General features: G+C 40.5%; 1 protein-coding gene across 1 annotated transcript in view; it reads left to right on the forward strand.

The window, feature by feature from the left end:
- The first annotated feature begins 12 nt into the window (after positions 1-12).
- Positions 13-13,303, forward strand: part of MOB1B (MOB kinase activator 1B) — a 93,349-nt gene continuing 80,058 nt past the window's right edge. Inside the window, exon 1 of the mRNA XM_070790926.1 lies at positions 13-139. The gene's annotated coding sequence lies outside the window, so the exon portion shown is untranslated. The remainder of the gene's footprint in view (positions 140-13,303) is intronic.

Here is a 13,303-nt window from a genome sequence, read left to right on the forward strand (position 1 = left end):
AGGGAGGGGCCGGGGACCGGTACGACCCGCCGGCGGTTCTTTCACTTTGTGGAAACTGAGGCGAGAAGAGGACTTCCGGTTCTGAGAGGATTGCCCGCTGGAGACGTCCGACGCCGGGCGGTTTCTCCCGCCTTGTGAGGTGAAGTGCCAAAGCGCCGCTTCTGGAGGAAATTGTGATACTCTGGTTATAATTGAGATGCCGGCGGAGATTTAATAACGCTCCCCCCACCCCCGGCCCAGCTTGGGTTATGTGCGGAAAGCCAACTTTATTAGTTGTAAAATGAAATCTGTAGATAGTTATATGCTAATAACGTATATAGATATTCTTCCGGTGTTGGAAAATTCACTCCAGGTCACTTAGCTTTTATGGAAGACCCACATTAGTACCTATTTTTGTTAGTAGCTGTGATTTTTTTTAATGTGAAAAGACGAAAATTGAAAATAACAGCGTTTTGCAGCAGCCTTGATACAGGCTGAGGTGGCATCACCACGCTTTCTCTTGGGAAACTACTCAACATCTCCCTGCCATAGCTTTGAACTGCGTCTTTGAGCGTCTGTGCTTTATCGCGTTAGCAAGATGTGTGCTGGGGTAATTGTTTGCTCCCTTTATGCCATTTTGGCTTCCAACAGGTTTCATAGGAACGCTCTGCTTTCAAGTGAAACGTGTGTAACAGATCAGAGGGTCCCCTGAGCATTCAGTGTATTCACGAATAGACAAGCAGAGGTTTGCGAAGCACTGCTTGTGCTGTTTTCTTCCTGTGGCCAGAACCCCCTCAGGTTTTGTGTGTTGTTTTTTTTTAATCACAAATAATGCTTTTAATTCTTTAGCCTCTTACAGTACTCACATAACAGAAACTGACAAATCCATGATGTTGAGTTGCTAAGGCCTGTCCGACTCTTGACATGGCATGGACTGTAGCCCACCGGGCTCCTCTGTCCATAGGCAAGCATCTCAAGTTTTAGTAGGGGGAAAAAAAAAAAAATCAGAGAGTGAAAAATAGAAAAAAACTAAAATTTTAAAACTTTGTTGTGGAAAATCTCTAAAGGGTGGTAAATTTCTAGACTTTCAGAAATTATCAACATTTTTCATTCTTGTTGCATCTGCCTTCACCACCACTCCCAACCTTTTTTTTTCATCCTTAATTGGAATATTTTAAAGCAAACTCCAAAGATCATGTCAATCACACTTTCATTATTCATCGTAAACTGATGACTTAGGAAAAAATGACATTCAGATTAGTTGCATTAAAAAACAAAATTCAACAGAGTATAATTTAAAGATCTTCCTGGTTTTAACAATTCATGAATTGGGCAGCATCCCATCTAGCAGGTAAAAAGGAGCTCCCTTTTGTACAGGAGCTGTACAAAATGAAAGACTTTTCTAGGCAGAAGAGGGCAGGACAAAGAAATTATGCTAGCAAAAAGTGGATTGGTTGTGCCAAGGTCTCTTTCCTTTAGAGGGTTGAGGTCTATCAGGGGTTGGTTGGGGTCTATCAGGAAGATTATATCCCTAGTGGGGAAAAGGTAATTCCTGACTGACTCACTGAAGATTCTGTTTCTGGGAAAGCAGAAAATGTGAGGCTTAGCATAACTGACTCCATTTTGGCCCTGTTGTCTTGTTTTTAATAGTAGATGTAAAGTTTCAAGATTATTGCATTTAAAGTTTGAGTTGTTTACTCTGGCCTACTTTTAGAGGGAAGTTCAGTATTTCCTGGAAAACCTTTCCTCACCAAAAACAAAAGTGAACAGAAAAATGTCTGACTGGCTTGGCTCTATGGACCTGGAGTATCAAAGAGAAGAGAACGTCTTCTACAACATTTAGGAATCTTAGAGATTGTTTTTTCTTAGATCTCCCATTCAAGAAGGAAAATGGGTTAGCTCTTCTTGACAGATTATCACTACTACAAATCACAATATGTGGACATGTTAGGAATTCTGCTCATATTTAGTCTTGCCTTCATCTTTTTATTTATTTTTGGCTGTGCTGAGTCTTCATTGCTGCATGGCTTTATCTCACAGCAAGCAAGGGCACTCTCTAGTTGCAGTGTGCTGGCTTTTCATTGCCATGGCTTCTCTTGTTGCTTAGCCCGGGCTCTAGGGCACGCAGGCTTCAGTAGTTGTGGCACGTGGCCTCAGTAGTTGTGGCTCCCAGGCTCCAGAGCACAGGCTCGATAGTTGTGGTGCATAGGCTTAGTTACTCTGTAGCATGTGGGATCTTCCCAGTTCAGGGATCGAACCTGTGTCCCCTGCATTGGCAGGCAGATTCTTTATTGTTTGAACCACTAGGGAAGCTCAAGGCAGTAAAGGAAATATAGGTCAAAAGTGGGCTATGTTTTGCTTTGTTTGGATTAAGTTGAGTGAGAGTAATATTGAAATATTGGGAAAGGAGTCTGGTGATAAAAATTTAGTTGTGTAACTAGAAGAAAGTAGGCATAATTGGTGTGTGGGGTCCTAGAAAGGTGAAAGAGGAGAGGCATCCAAGCTCAGATACAGAGATTAAATAGGAGAGAGCTCCAGCACCTTGTCTATGATAATTTGATCATAAACCATATAAACGTATTCTTCTAGTATGGTTATTTAGCACTTACTACAGTACTAAATGGGCTTCCCTTGTGGCTCAGCTGGTAAAGAATCTGTCTGCAGTGCGGGAGACCTAGGTTCAATCCCTGGGTTGGGAATATCCCTTGGAGAAGGGAAAGGTTACCCACTCCAGTATTCTGGCCTGGAGAATTCCATGGACTATGTAGTCCATGGGGTCGTAAAGAGTCAGACACGACTGAGCGACTTTCACTTTCACTTTTCACTTTCACAGTACTAAATGGGCTTCCCTGGTGGCTCAGATGGTAAAGAATCTGCCTGCAATGCAGGAAACCCAGGTTCTATCCCTGGATCAGGAAGATCCCCCGGAGAAGGGAATGGTCACCCACTCCATTATTCTTGCCTGGAGAATCCCAGGGACAAAGGAGCCTGGTGGGCTATAGTCCATGGGGTTGCAAAGAGTCAGACACAACTGAGTGACTAAGCACGGCACAGCACAGCACTGACAGGGTGTCAGCCTGCTTCTCTGACAAGAATTTCAGAGGTAGAACTAGTCTAAATTGGTAGAAAGATACACTCTGGATTTGGGGGAAAGTAAGGAAAAAGAATGAGAAAGACAACCGCCTCCCATCAGTAGGAATGTCTTCAAAAGAAGCCCTCTTGGCTCTAAAGAGCACATTATTAGGAGCTGGGAAAGGAGCTGGAAGGGGACAATTGTTCTGATTACTAACAAATAAATGAAGGGACTCATTTTATTGTCTGTGCCCTTCAGTTGCAAAAGGTGAACATACCTTTCTTCTGATATGCAGTGAAGTTGAGTTAATCTCAAAGGATCCCACCCCACAGCTGCCTTTGCATTTGAAAGAAACAAAAAATCATGAACCATGGATGTCAATAAGCCTAGGGTGGCAAAAGGAAAAGGAACTGAAGTCAAGTACCATAAAGAAACAGTGCCCATTTGTGTAACCTGTGATTAAGGTGCTATTCATCATCCAAGATTAAAGGAAGTTTATTACATTGAGTAGATACAAAAGAACTTCAGGAATTGAAGCTACCAGTTACTTCCAAGGAAAGACAAAGGTGCATTTTATCACCACTATCACTGCTTCATTCTTTTATCTGACAGGAAAAATTGATCCACTAGATCCACAAGTTCAAAGATTTGTTTTTGATGCAATGATATGTTTCTTAGGTTAGCTTTGTCCTTTGGTTTATATTCACATTAATAACACCATCAGTTCAGTTTGGTTGCTCGGTTGTGTCCAACTCTTTGTGACCCCGTGGACTGCAGCATGCCAGGCTTCCCTGTCCATCACCAATAAGACCATGGTAACTGATTTTTATCTTTTCCATAGATTGCATTTGGATAATCATTCTGTGACAGAGTAAAAGTAATAATAATGATTGACACATGACCAACCAATAAACCTCCAAATACTGCAGCTTCTTCACTTATTAAAATTAGTCTGTTAAAATTTAAGTATCTGGGAAAGAGAATAGCTGATTCATTGTTTAAATGAAATATACAGTCAAGAAATATTATTTTTTTTAAAAAAGGATTATTTTATATTAGTAGTCCATTTTTTCCCATGGCAAATATTTTTAAATTAACAAGCTGGAAGCCAGAATCAGGATGTAGTGAGGACCAGAGTCAGGCCATAGAGAGGAAAAGAGACAGGATGTAGTGAGGTAAAGGGTCAGGCCATAGAGAGGTGAAGAGTCAGGATGTAGTGAGGACCAGAGTCAGGCTCTAGAGAGGAAAAGAATTAGGATGTAGTTCAGTAAAGAGTCAGGACATTTGTGCTCTGAGACAACTGAGGAATAGGGTGAGGAGGGAGGTGGGAGGGGTTTCAGGACACATGTATAACTGTGGCTGATTCATGTTGATGTATGGCAAAAACCATCACAATATTATACAGTAATTATCCTCCAATTAAAATAATTAATTTTTTAAAAGTCAGGACATACAGCACAGTAGAGTTAAAATATAATGTCTACACAGTTATCACAAAGAATTGATTTACTGAAATGCTGGACTGGAAGAAGCACAAGCTGGAATCAAGATTGCTGGGAGAAATATCAATAACCTCAGATATGCAGATGACACCACCCTTATGGCAGAAAGTGAAGAGGAACTAAAAAGCCTCTTGATGAAAGTGAAAGTGGAGAGTGAAAAAGTTGGCTTAAAACTCAACATTCAGAAAACGAAGATCATGGCATCCGGTCCCATCACTTCAAGGGAAATAGATGGGGAAACAGTGGAAACAGTGTCAGACTTTATTTTTTGGGGCTCCAAAATCACTACAGATGGTGACTGCAGCCAGGAAATTAAAAGACGCTTACTCCTTGGAAGGAAAGTTCTGACCAACCTAGATAGCATATTGAAAAGCAGAGACATTACTTTGCCAACAAAGTTTCATCTAGTCAAGGCTATGGTTTTTCCTGTGGTCATGTATGGATGTGAGAATTGGACTGTGAAGAAGGCTGAGCGCTGAAGAATTGATGCTTTTGAACTGTGGTATTGGAGAAGACTCTTGAGAGTCCCTTGGACTGCAAGGAGATCCAACCAGTCCATTCTGAAGGAGATCAGCCCTGGGATTTCTTTGGAAGGAATGATGCTAAAGCTGAAACTGCAGTACTTTGGCCACCTCATGCAAAGAGTTGACTCATTGGAAAAGACTCTGATGCTGGGAGGGATTGGGGGCAAGAGGAGAAGGGGATGACAGAGGATGAGATGGCTGGATGGCGTCACTGACTCGATGGATGTGAGTCTGGGTGAACTCTGGGAGTTGGTAATGGACAGGGAGGCCTGACGTGCTGCGGTGCTGCGATTCATGGGGTCGCAAAGAGTCGGACACGACTGAGTGACTAACTGAACTGAACTGAACTGAAGATATATAAGGGTGTCAAAAAGCTGAATTCTCTATGGATGCTGAGTTGGTGCTATTGTGTAAAATTCACACTGACCAACCTAGACAGCATATTCAAAAGCAGAGGCATTACTTTGTCAACAAAGGTCCATCTAGTCAAGGCTATGGTTCTTCCAGTGGTCATGTATGGATGTGAGAGTTGGACTATAAAGAAAGCTGAGCACCGAAGAATTGATGCTTTTGAACTGTGGTGTTGGAGAAGACTCTTGAGAGACTCTTGGACTGCAAGGAGAGCCAACCAGTCCATCCTAAAGCAGATCAGTCCTGAGTGTTCATTGGAAGGACTGATGTTGAAGCTGAAACTCCAAATACTTTGGCCACCTGATGCAAAGAGCTGACTCATTTGAAAAGACCCTGATGTTGGGAAAGATTGAAGGCAGGAGGAGAAGGGGACGACAGAGGATGAGATGATTGGATGGCATCACTGACTCAATGGACATGAGTTTGGGTAAACTCTGGGAGTTGGTGATATACAGGGAGGCCTGGCGTGCTGCAGTTCATGGGGTCGAAAAGAGTTGGACAAGCTGAGCGACTGAACTGAACTGAACTGAGGATATTTAGAAAGTGGAATGATGGGCTATGGCATCCTCTGGCCATATTTACAAAGATCAGGTGGTAGTACTTTGGATTGGTCAGGAACTGCGTAGTAGTTACATCAACCAGCTTTTCCTAGGAGGGCAAAAGCTAGGGTGCAAACAGGGTCAAAGCTCTGAGCATCAACCACAGGATGCAAAATACCTGAGAAGCCTTTGTTACTAGCTCTCTTTCTGAATAATCATCTCTTTAAAATAGGTAATTAAGGAACTTAGCGTTTAAATAAAATTCAAGCCATACAAGATGATATATACACACATATACAAGCATGTTTATAGAACCCACACACACACATACACACACACAAACACACCGAAAGTAAGGTTTGCCTCTAACCACTATCCTCCAGTCATCCAGTTCTCCTCAAATGTGTTTGCAATTTCTTGTGTACCCTTGCTGTGATGGTCTATGCAGTGTTTCATCACTTTTAAATTTGGTAATTCTGCTATACTTGGGATTTTTGACAAGTTTTCCACCTGCTGTGAAATGATATCTGAAGACTGTGTTTCTAAACTGAGAGCAAAAGGAAAAGGAAGCACAATAGACAAATGAGCTCTAGTGTCACAAGGATCAAAGGACACTGGGGAAAAGAGGCATGAAAGAAAGGTGAATCTACTATGCTATTTGGAAGAATAATGTTTTTCCCTCTTTAACAATAATTTAATTAGGAAAAACAAGACTTAAGAGTCAGAGAGTCTGATAAAGTTCTGGCTATATCACTGTCTAGCAGTGTAACGTTGGTCATTACTTAATCTCTCTGAGCTTTGTTTTCCTAAATTAAAAGATGCTGCTGCTAAGCTGCTAAGTCACTTCAATCGTGTCCAACTCTGTGCAACCCCATAGACGGCAGCCCACCAGGCTCCCCCGTCCCTGGGATTCTCCAGGCAAGAACACTGGAGTGGATTGCCATTTCCTTCTCCAATGCATGAAAGTGAAAAAAACTGATGTCGCTCAGTCGTGTCTGACTCTTCGAGACCCCATGGACTGCAGCCTACCAGGCTCCTCCGTCCGTGGGATTTTCCAGGCAAGGGTACTGGAGTGGGGTGCCAAAGATGCAGATAATGTTAACTAACTCCTGCACAGAGTTGTGAGTTACTTGGCACTTTAGAAAAAAATAAGTGGCAACTATTATTATTTTCTTAGATGTTATTTAAAGGAAATGTATTTTAATTCTGCTTCTTTCCTCTGATCCCACCTCAGTATTTACTTATAGGTTAACTGACATATAATTGGCATATAGTCACCTCAATATTTGTTAATAATGTATCTAAGGATTTAAAACAGCTTCCTTCCCAGGAAAATAAAATTTTCTTCTAGATAAATTCTATTGAATTAGAAAATACCAAGCTGAAGGCTAAGCTCTAAGATAACTACTGCCCAAGCATATTCTAGGGTCTGTGGCAGATATATATATATACCCTGCTGGTCTGAAGGACATCAGAGGATTGAGACTCATCACTGTAAAGAGGTCTTTTTTCATCAGTCGCTCAGTCGTGTCCAACTCTGTGACCTGATGGACTGCAGGACACCAGCTTCACTGTCTTTCACCATCTCCCGGTGTTTGCTCAAACTCATGTCTGTTGAGTTGGTGATGCCATCCAACCATCTCATTCCCTGTTGTCCCTTCTCCTCCTGCCTTCTATCTTTACCAGCATCAGGGTCTTTTCCAGTGAGTCAGCTCTTCACATCAGGTGGCCAAAGTATTGGAGCTTCAGCTTCAGCATCAGTCTTTCCAATGAATATTCAGGATTGACTTCCTTTAGGATTGACTGGTTTGATCTCCTCCAGTCCAGGGGACTTGGAAGTACCTATTTCTTTTTTTTTCCTTTTGACCGCACCACGGAGATTATGGAATCTGAGTTCCTCGACCAGGGATCAAACACAGGCCCTTGACAGTGAAAGTGCAGAGTCCTAACCACTGGACCTCCAGAGAATTCCATAAGTATGGGTTTCTTATATGTTACATTTAGTCTGCTTTCCCCTCTACACTTAAAACAAAAGTCTGTGTCATAAAATCCTGATAGTCTATCTCTCTACCTACATGCCCACCTGTATCTGTATGATATATGTGTGTGTATGTGTATGTGTGTATACGTTTGTGGGTTAAGAGATATAATGCTGCTTTTATAAGTAACATTTATATTTGACAAAAAAGTAACAACAATGAAAAAGTCAACAGTAAATTGGACATTGGATAGGATATTTTTCTATTAAAAATATAAACCTGTACTTTAATCTTTAAGCCAAGATATGTGCGGAAATATTCACTGAAGCATTGTCTATCATAAAAATGGGAGAATAAAAGTTAACCATCAATTTAAATAAATGATTTAAGAAATTAGGTCTAGTCATTAAAATGGAATACTATACAACCATTAAAGAGAATGAAGTGGATCTATATGTGCTGATATGGCATGATCTCTAACATATACTGAAGAATAAAAACCATGTTCAGAAGAGTATATTACCATTTCTGCTTAGAATATGTATGTTTATATTTATATGCACTCACATATATTTGTAAACAAACACACACATGTCTGAGCTTGTACTTGGAAAGAAAATCTTGAGTGCATTTCTGGAAATTGTTAACAATAGCAACATCTGGAGAGAAATTGTGGGTCTAGGATGAGAGGAAGAAGTTTTTTATTGTATATATGTGATTAACTTGTTTACCATATGTATATATTTTTCCATTTAAAAACCAAAGTACTGAAAGGATATTTTTAGAAGTTGTATATCTTTATCTGAAGCATTATTTACTATTACAAATAAAATATTCCAAAATCTAAAAAATAAAATAATCTTCATATATATTTCAAATTTAATTCTACTTGTAGGCTCCATTTATAACAAACACTAGAGTCTGCCGTACTAACTTACATTGTATATAATAGTATACATAGTGTAATAGTGCAATAGTGTATAATAGTACTAATTTATATTGAAGTCATTTGAGCAAATACACTACTGTTATTTGCAAGGTTGCATGTGAAATAATTCACCTGGCATATAATTATATAATGATCACTTGTTATACTTCATTTACACAAAATTATTCCATTTAACATAATCAAATTAATCTCAAGATTTCAAGGAGGAAAAAGGATTAACTAATCCATGGCACCTGCTTTCTATGTATTTTTCTTCAAATAAAACTTGGGATAGAAGTCTAAGCTATCACAAGAACTATCCCTGGAAAAACTCAATAAAGTAGTTTTACTTCCACCAACTCCATTCTTGTTCCATTCTTACAACTTCCAGACATCTTTGTGAGCTCCTAGGCCTACTCTCCATTCAGAATTTATACATTGGACTGTATTTTCTTCTTTTTTTTTTAGTTGGTGGAAAATTTATTTATGATTTTATATTGGTTTCTGCTATACAACAATGCGAATCAGTCATAATTCAGTCAGTCATACATATACATGTATGTCCCTTTCTTCTTGAGCCTCCCTCCCCTGCCTGAACCATATTTCAATAGCACCCCCCACAATCTTTTCTACTCGTTACAATTTCTATTGGTGACAGTTACCTTGAATTTTGACCATGAATCTGACCTCATATCTTAGTAAGGAGTGAGTGATCTGTTCTGACAGTCATTAATTTCAGAGATATTTATTAATGCACTTTTTGTACTAGACCTGAGAAATGTATAATGAAAGTAGTTCCTTCTTTCCAGGTTCTCACAATCTGGTAGGAAGATGGATAAGAAATTAATTGCAGTATATTATATCTACTGTGATAATGAGGTATTAATATTAACATATCATGATACCATTGGACTTGAAAAGAGGGACACTTTCACGCTCTTATGGGGTTAAAGACCATGTCAAGAGAGTTGACAACAAAGTTGGATCTTGAAGGAACCAATAAACATTAGCAAAATGAAGGGAATACTGTCCTTGGTCGAGGAAGGAATTTTTACACAATCTCAGAAACATGAGATTTAGAGAATTTAAGGAATTGCAATGGTTTGTGGCAAGAATGCTAATAGTGGGGATGATGAAAAGTCCAGATCATTAAAAAGGCTTATACGTGCATTGTGAGGAACTTGAACTTATCTGAAAGATATGAGGGTGCCCATTTAAAGTGATATAAGCAGATTTACATTTTGAAACTGGGCTCTGGCAGTGGTTTGGAAGATGAATTATAGGAGGACAAATAATTTACAGGAGAAATAGGAGTGTCTAGACCGTGAGAGTAACTTCAAGAGCTGTTTAGACTGTCTATAGAAATCTTGCTATTTTGAAATCATCTTCTGAGCCTTATGGCAGCCCTGGGCAGAGGCATCTAGGGAAAGGTCAAACTAAAGGAGCTGAAAGACATATATCAAAAGTAAAGGCTTGGACTTCCCTGGTGTTCAAGTGGATAAGGATCCGCCTGCCAATGCAGGGGACACAAGTTCAATCCCTGGTCCGGGAAGATGCTAACCCCAGTATCACAACTACTGAGCCCTCACTCTAGGGTTCTTGAGCCACAACTACTGAGCCCACACCTAGAGCCTGTGCTCCACAACAAGAGAAGCCACCACAATGAGAAGCCAGTGCAATGCGACAAAGAATAGCCCTCACTTGCTGCAACTAGAGAAAGCCTGTGTGCAGCAACGAAGACCTAGTGCAACCAAAAACTTAAAAAAAAAAAAGTAAAAGCTTTAGAGACTTCCCTGGGGATCCAGTGGTTAAGACTCTGAGCTTCCAGTGCAGAGGGCTCAGGTTCAATCCTTGGTGGTAAGGGAAACTAAGATCCTGCATGTAGCAGAGCAGCCAAAAAAAAAAAAAAAAAAACACAGTAAAGGCTTTAATCCTACTTGTCACTAACTGGGGAAATACCAAACCAAAAGAGTAATTGTTGCTATGTTATTGAGAGATTCTAACCTAATGTTTGAATACCCTTACAACATCCTTGCTCAGTATGGATCCAGCCCATGTTAAGTAACTCCAATGAGAACAATTCACTAGTCCGTAAGAAAGGTCATATACATTCACTTTCATTTAAAAAAAAAAAAAACCAGCAAGCTTTGTAGGGACTTCCTAGTCAATATTCCAGGAGTTCTCCAGATTTTCCATGGATTTTGCCTACATTTTCTTTTCCTGAAATTCAACTCTGTTTAGTGATGCATAATTTATATGTAGGGCTGATTTTATGGGAAGGTAATAAAAGGAAGCTTTCCCTAGGTAATGTCATTTGGGGGAGCCAGGAAGCACAGTTTCTCCTCCATCAACCACCCCCACCCCAAGCTATAATAGAGGCCCAAATTCCACCATTAGCATTTCTGAAGAAATGGCACATTAAATTAAGTCACACTAGGATGTTTATTCGGAGAAGGCAATGGCACCCCACTCCAGTACTCTTGCCTGGAAAATCCCATGGAAAATCCCATGGATGGAGGAGTCTGGTGGGCTACAATCCATGGGGTCACTAAGAGTCGGACACGACTGAGCGACTTCACTTTCACTTTTCACTTTCATGCATTGGAGAAGGAAATGGCAACCCACTCCAGTGTTCTTGCCTGGAGAATCCCAGGGACGGGGAAGCCTGGTGGGCTTCGGTCTATGGGGTCGCACAGAGTCGGACATGATTGAAGCGACTTAGCAGCAGCAGCAGCAGCAGCAGGATATTTATGACATATCAGATAGATTTCGTCCTGACACTGAGAACCCTGAGAAGTACAGAACCACTAGCAAAGGGAAGAGCACTAAAAGTGGAAAGTTTGTTCAAAATACTGTTTCTAGGACTCACAATTTTGTCACAATAGATCTGGGGTGGATTTCTTGGTGATTCTGATATGCAGCTAAATTTAGGAACTATTAGCTATGAACCCACATTAAAAACCCCAAATAACAGACTCACCTCATAAACACACAAAGTCAATGTTCCTATAAAGCTCATGTCCTAAATTTCTAAGGTAAAGGCTAATAGGAGAGTCAATGGCACATTCGGTGCCTGATGAAATATGCCACTGACTTTTTTAAGTTTCTACGTTTTCTTCAATTTCTGCTTTCAGTGAGCAGAACTATGGTGAGAATAGAACAATTCATAACACTTTGCCTTTAAAACTTCTTTTGGCTATTTCAATATCTATGTCTCTTGCTGCTGCTACTGCTAAGTCGCTTCAGTCGTGTCCGACTCTGGGCAACCCCATAGACGGCAGCCCACCAGGCTCCCTGGTCCCTGGGATTCTCCAGGCAAGAACACTGGAGTGGGTTGCCATTTCCTTCTCCAATGCATGAAAGTGAAAAGTGAAAGTGAAGTCGCTCAGTCCTGTCCGACTCTTAGCGATCCCATGGACTGCAGCCCACCAAGCTCCTCTGTCCGTGGGATTTTCCAGACAAGAGTACTGGAGTGGGGTGCCATTGCCTTCTCCGTTCTGTGTCTCTTAGGATGAGAATTTTATGAATCTGTAGCAAATATTAGGCCACTGGGCTCATGATATCTTTTTAAGTAAGTGGCAAGTTTTAGCTTTGATTTTTCTTAAGAAAAGAGACAAATTTCTCCAAGGACATAAAAATGCATTTTTAAATCATGCAATGACAAAAAAAAGTAAAAATGATAGCCGAAGCACTTAGATGGAAGATACAAAAATAAAAATTAGCAATTTGTTTAACATTTCCAGTTTACAACCTTCACTTGTATATTAGATTCATCTAAGAATTCTGTAACATGGGTAGGATACGTGTTGCTGCTAAGTCACTTCAGTTGTGTCCAACTCTGTGCGACCGCATAGACGGAAGCCCACCAGACTCCCCCGTCCCTGGGATTCTCCAGGCAAGAACACTGGAGTGGGTTGCCATTTCCTTCTCCAACTCGTGAAAGTGAAAAGTGAAAGGGAAGTCTCTCAGTCGTATCCGACTCGTAGCGACCCCATGGACTGCAGCCCACCAGGCTCCTCTGTCCATGGGATTTTCCAGGCAAGAGTACTGGAGTGGGGTGCCATTGCCTTCTCCGAGGTACGTGTTGGGGTACCAATTTTATTTGTTTTTTGGCTGTGCTGGATCTTTGAGCTCACACAACTAGAGAAAGTGGTAAAGACCCTGTAAAGGGAGAAAGTCATACATTGTTTTCTGTTTTCTGAATAGTTCTAGTAAACTCAATATGTTAATTCAGAAATTTTAATGATTTATACAAAGACTTGTTTAATGACTCCTGGACATATGCAGTAAATAATAATAGAACTACCTTTTATTGGGAACCTACTCTGAGCTAAACGCTGTGTCAGGTGTGTAAATTATCTCTACTTC

Source organism: Bos indicus, chromosome 6, assembly GCF_029378745.1.
Source record: "Bos indicus isolate NIAB-ARS_2022 breed Sahiwal x Tharparkar chromosome 6, NIAB-ARS_B.indTharparkar_mat_pri_1.0, whole genome shotgun sequence".
Lineage (NCBI taxonomy): Eukaryota > Metazoa > Chordata > Mammalia > Artiodactyla > Bovidae > Bos > Bos indicus.